The sequence below is a fragment of the Brassica napus genome, chromosome C7, assembly GCF_020379485.1.
Source record: "Brassica napus cultivar Da-Ae chromosome C7, Da-Ae, whole genome shotgun sequence".
In the NCBI taxonomy this organism is placed as follows: Eukaryota; Viridiplantae; Streptophyta; class Magnoliopsida; order Brassicales; family Brassicaceae; genus Brassica; species Brassica napus.
In genome coordinates, this window is record NC_063450.1 from 32,177,003 (window position 1) to 32,183,002 (window position 6,000).

General features: G+C 40.3%; 1 non-coding gene across 1 annotated transcript; it reads right to left on the reverse strand.

Annotated features, from left to right (window-relative positions):
- Nucleotides 1-238: 238 nt before the first annotated feature.
- LOC125590750 lies at nucleotides 239-345 on the reverse strand. The gene has a single exon (XR_007326754.1). It is a non-coding gene; the product is annotated as a small nucleolar RNA R71 (small nucleolar RNA).
- Between the last annotated feature and the right edge of the window lie 5,655 nt (nucleotides 346-6,000).

Here is a 6,000-nt window from a genome sequence, read left to right on the forward strand (position 1 = left end):
GTATCATGGCTTGGCTCTAGAGGACCCATTTGATCACTTGGACAAGTTCGACAGCTACTGTGGGTTGTCAAAAACCAATGGTGTGTCCGAAGATGCCTTAAAGCTCAAGCTATTCCCTTTCTCTTTGGGGGATAAGGCACGTCAGTGGGAGAAGTCTCTACCCAGCGACTCTATCACCACTTGGGATGATTGCAAGAGAGCATTCTTGGAGAAGTTCTTCTCTACTTCAAGAACTGCTAAGCTGAGAAATGAGATTTCCAGCTTTCAACAGAAGAACTTGGAAGGCTTCAGTGAAGCCTGGGAGAGATTCAAGGGCTACCAAGCTCAATGCCCACACCATGGTTTCTCTAAGGAGAGCTTGCTGAGCACATTCTACCGTGGTGCTCTTCCTAAGTACAGGGCCAGACTGGATACAGCTAGCAATGGGTTCTTCTTGGGGAGAACTGAGGAAGATGCAGAGGAGCTGGTTGACAACATGGTAAAGAGTGATGCAGTCTACAGTGGAGACCACGACAGAGGCAGTCGAACAGATGATAAGCAGACGAGGAAGGAGTTGAAAGCTCTACAGGATAAGATAGACATCCTCCTTGCTGATAAAGCCACACAAGAGCAGCTGCACTTTGTTGGTAACCAAGCCAAGAGACACCACCTGTTGTCCATGAGGTTGAGGGTTTGGAAGGTCAGGAAGAGCTGTGTTTCATCAACAACAATGGTAGCTGGTACAAAAAGAGCCCAACTTTCAGTACAACAACTACCAACAGAAATCCTATCCCAACAACCAACAGAGTGGTTATCCGCCTCGAAACAACCAGCAAGGCAGCTATCAACCTCAGCAAAACCCCTCATCTGGTTCCTCTGCTCCTCAAGAGAGCAGCACTGACACCCTGCTGAAACAAATCTTGGAGTCTCAGACTAGAAGTGAGAAGCATGTTGGTTATGAGTTGAAGAACCTTCATTCCAAGATTGATGGGAGCTACAATGAGCTCAACAACAAGTTCTCACATCTTGCTTCTACAGTCAAGAATTTAGAGAATCAGTTTGCTTCCATGAACACTCACCAGACTCGCCAGCAAGGATCTCTACCTGGAAAATCTGACCAAAACCCCAAGGAGGCCAAAGCTATCACCCTTAGGAGTGGTAAGCAGTTACCTCCTACAACCCTCACCAGGGATGCTGAGAAACTAGGTGAGGAGGTGGCCATCAACTTAGATGATGAAGTGGTGATTGTTGATGAGAAAATCAATGATGAAATCTTGGAGAAGATTGTGGAAGCCAAAGGTAAAGGAAAGGTTGGGAAGAGAAGAAAACAGTGAAGATGGTGAAGTTCTTGCTCCAGCAAGTGAGAATTCTTTTGTTCCTCCTCCCTATGAACCCAAACTACCATTCCCTGGTAGATTCAAGAGGCAGCTGCTAGAGAAGTACAAGGCTTTGTTTGAGAAGCAAATGAGTGAAGCTCAGGTTGCAATGCCCATCATCGATGCTTTCATGTTGATTCCTCAATACAACAAGTTCCTGAAAGATGTTGTAGCTGCAAAGAAGAAGGAAATGGAAAGCATGATGATTCTTACCCATGAGTGCAGTGCCATCATCCAGAGGCTTGATGTTCCAGAGAAGTTAGAGGATCCAGGATGCTTCACACTACCTTGTGCTCTTGGACCTATGGTATTTGAGAAATGTCTCTGCGATTTGGGAGCTAGTGTCAGCGTGATGCCTTTGTCTGTTGCAAAGAAGCTTGGATTCACTCAGTACAAGAAGTGTAGACTCTCTCTGGTGTTAGCTGATCGTTCAGTGAAGTACCCTGTGGGCATCTTAGAGGACCTACCTGTGAAGATTGGAAGGTATGAGATACCTACAGATTTTGTGGTGCTTGAGATGGGTGAGGAGGCTCAAGACCCATTGATTCTTGGAAGACCATTCTTAGCTACAGCAGGAGCAATTGTTAAGGTGAAAGAGGGCACGATTGATCTCCATTTGGGTAAAGGGCATGTTCTCCACTTTGACATCAAGGAGAAAATGAAGAAACCAACTGTGTTCGGGCAAGCCTTCTACATTGAAGAGATGGGCACTCTTGCTGATGAGCACCTTGAAGAGTTACCACCTGAGGACGACGAGGAGGGAGCATCTCCCTCTACTCATTCCCCATAGAAGGTAACCCACTACTTTCCCTTGTATATACCATTTCGTTTTTGCATATTAGTTTTCTCTTTTTGGGTATCTCTCTCTCCTTGACAACACAAAGACTGTGTGATTTAAGTGTGGGAGAGGTACCAAGTATTTGATCACGTTTGCTTTGATGATTTTGAGTCTCATGCATTGCATTATACATATATATTTGCATAAAAAAAAATTCATTTAGTTTGCATCATTTGCATTTCTAGGAGAGTCTAGAGCATATAGGTTGCATTTACTTGCATTGGGAGCAATGATTTGAAACGCTTTGTAAAGAACATTACTTTGCACCTGAGTAGTTTATGCACCTCTCAAAAACACTTGTATGCTTCGAGCCTTGAAGACTCTTCCTGAAACTTGTTGATTGCTGAAACTCAGTCTTTGAAGCCAACTACAACCTTATTTGAACTGAACGAACTTAATGCATCTTGCTCATGGTCCCTTGTGTACTGAATCATGGATATACACACTTGAGTTGTCACATCCTTTATGCCAACCTTTTTTGACAAACTCTAGTGGTACACCATTCCCAAAATCCCTTCCCCCTTTTAAGCTTTCATTATTTGATGAGTGAGGCCTTTTTCGGAAAGCCTTACATGTGCATAATGCTGAGAGTATCGGGAACGACAATGCTTGGTCTTCATTCTTGCTAGATTAGGCACTCTATTGTCTAGCTATATGTGGGGGTGAGTGTGGTGACTATGGTTTGGAAGCATGAAAAGTTTAAAGGAAAAGAATAGACTCTTTGTGTTTAAATGGATAATCTTATTGGAATTAATAGATAAATGTCTAGCTCGAGTTTATGAAAAGTCTTGGCCCCCGAAAAAAAAAAAAAAAGGGAGCTAGCAAAGTTGTTTAGAGCTAAAATTTGTTTAGAAGTTGAGAAAATCCTTTATAGATTTCAAAGAAAAAGAGTTTTATGTGCAAAATATTCTTGGGATCTTTTGGTGAGAGATGGGAGTTGGGTTTGACATTGGGAAGTGATTGTGTAACCTGTATGTTTGGGAAAAGGGTAGAACAATGGAGATTGAACATTGTATGCATGAGTTGGTCTCTTTCTTAGATATATTATGTGCAATGTCAAGGCTACTTGTTTTGAGAGTAAACCACTTTAATCATGATTTTGAACCTCTTGACCCACTTGAATAAAAGCCTTCCCTTACTCAACCAAATGATTTGGATCAATTGACCATTTGCAAGAATTCACTTGATGCTATGCTTAATGAACTTGAGAGTTGGCTGATTTGCATGTGTGAATGCATGATGATGAGTGTATGGATGAAAAGAGTTGAGATAGGCCTAGAGAAGCTAGAGTATAATAAGAGAGGGTGTACTAATGCTGAATTTAGATGTTGATTTGAGTGCTTTGTGTGTTTCTTTTGGCTATGAGCTCCCACCTTCAAACCTCTCTCCCTATGAGTTCTAGAAAGTTCACTTGAGGACAAGTAAAAGAATAAGTTTGGGGGAGTTGATATCTTGCATATTTACATTGTCTTATCCATTTATTCATGTACATTTTCATCATATAGATTAGGGTTTAGCCATGTCTAGGTTGCATTTTGCATACATATGTCTCTCTTAGGTATTGGAGTACCACATGGAGTTCCTGGAGACATTTGGGCGCATTTGGAGCTCAAAAGAAGTGCTTAAAGCGATCAACGGACGAGCAGCGCACCAGAGCGACCTCACCGGAGCGACGCCGTGAAGTCGCTGTGACACACATCCTGGAGCGACCTGGCCAGAGCGACGCTCCGAGGTCGCTCGCGTCTCCATGGCGAGACGACACAACCAGGTCGCTCGCGAGGAGACGACCCGGGAGCGACGTCTTCGGAGCGACACAGCCAGGTCGCTCGCGAGGAGACGACCCGGGAGCAACGTCTTCGGAGTGACACAGCCAGGTCGCTCGCGAAGAAACGAACCGGGAACGACCTCTCGCAGCGACGTGCCGAGGTCGCTCCGTGTCTATTTTTCTGTCAAACTCATGTTTTTCTAGGGGTCTTTTAGTCATTTCATTATGCACGTTTTTTACTTTCTAAACCTATGTTTAAGTATCTTTTGTAAGCCAAGGAGGCAGAGTATCTGGATCTTGGAGAAAACCACCAAAAACCTCTGGGAAAAGTTCATCTCTTTGATTCATTTGATCATATGTTATCCTGTTGATTTCTAATCTATTACATGTATTTCTCTACATGATTAATCTGAAATCCAATATGGGTTTAGGAGGAATCATGAAGAGTAGTGAGTAATTACCTTTTGAATTCATGGGTTAGGGAGATCAATGGTGATTAGGTTAGTTATTGGATGTTTTAGTGTAGATCATTCTTGTTTTTTGCTAGTAGAGTATTCATAATGCATTTTATGAGTTGGCCACTCAAAAGTTGATCTTTAGACATTTTCCACCCACAAGGTGTTTTATGAAATGCCTGAGACAACTTTCCTAAGCTTTTAACATACTTTACCAAAGACATTTGTTGTTAAAGGTGTTAAGATAGCCAATAGACCTGTTAGTAATGATTGCTTTCATATTATTCAACCAAAGACATTTGATGTTTGAGATATGTTAGTAAATGAACATTCATCTAGACATAGAGTTTGTTTAAGATTGTGTCTAAGCTTATGGTTGATAGTTTGATTGATCTTTTGCCATCCTTAGTTCGAAACTTGATCACCCAAGGTCTAATCCCTATGCCCATGAGTTCTCTTTTCCCTTAGTAAAGAAAGTCATTTCATTTATCATTAATCATTAGTTTAAAAACCTCTTAAATTATCGGTTGCACTTAGATTAAGTGAGTACTTGCATTCTCGGTGCTTTGATATCTCTCAGAACTGGTTCGACATTCACTATACTACAAAATTTGTTTTAAGAGCCTTGAAAACTCCTAGCATCAGGTTTTAGATGGGTTCGGACAATGATGAGGATGACTAGGAAAAAGAGGAGGAAACACCTTAAAAGTATTTTCCTAAAGAATTGGTTCTGTGCACTAAAAGCTTATGAACATTTTAGCTTTGAAATGCTTGTGAATTAATTTGGATCAATAATGTGAGAAATAAAGAGTGGAATCACTGAGCAAGAGATCCAATGGTGGAGCAAGAAACAACATCAACACAATTGTATCAAAGAATCCAAAGATGCAAGTCAGCGCATAAGCCGTCAGGTAATTAAACAGTTGTAAAAGCTCAAAATTTTGAATATGAACAGTTGGATTAATGTTTGGTTACAAACTACTTTGGTGCAGTAGGGAATAACTGGCATAAGTGCGGCGGTGTTCATCTTCCAAAAAGAAACTAGAAAAAGGGCCAAGTCACACTTTTCCTATTGGTGAATGGTGGTGATCAGGATTTGGATTTAGTAGGCTACATATCTCGGATTCAATATTTAGTTTAACCGGATTGAGTTATCGAGGGATGTGGTTTACAGTTTTCTGAAAGTATGGGGTTTTATTGATTTTTTATATAACGTTTCATTTTAAATAAAATATCTTATTTGATTAAGAATTTGAGATAAATTCATTTTTTCCTCAAAATATTTTTAGTTGGATTCATCATCGAAAAGAATATAAGAAATACAATGTAATTTTATTAATCATTAGTAAAAGCTCTTTCAAAGTTATTTCAACATTTGAACCATATATATTAACCATACATCAAATGCTCCATAAATGATCTTTATAGCTAAACAATACATCAAATAGTTGTGGTTTTCTATTATTTTTTGGTTTAGCCTAAATTTTGGTGCAAATCTGAAAATCAATTGAAACTTTGAGGAATAACAAGAAAAAAGGAAAGAAGAAACTAAAAAGGAAATTAAACATGATAAATTAGTTCAAAAAA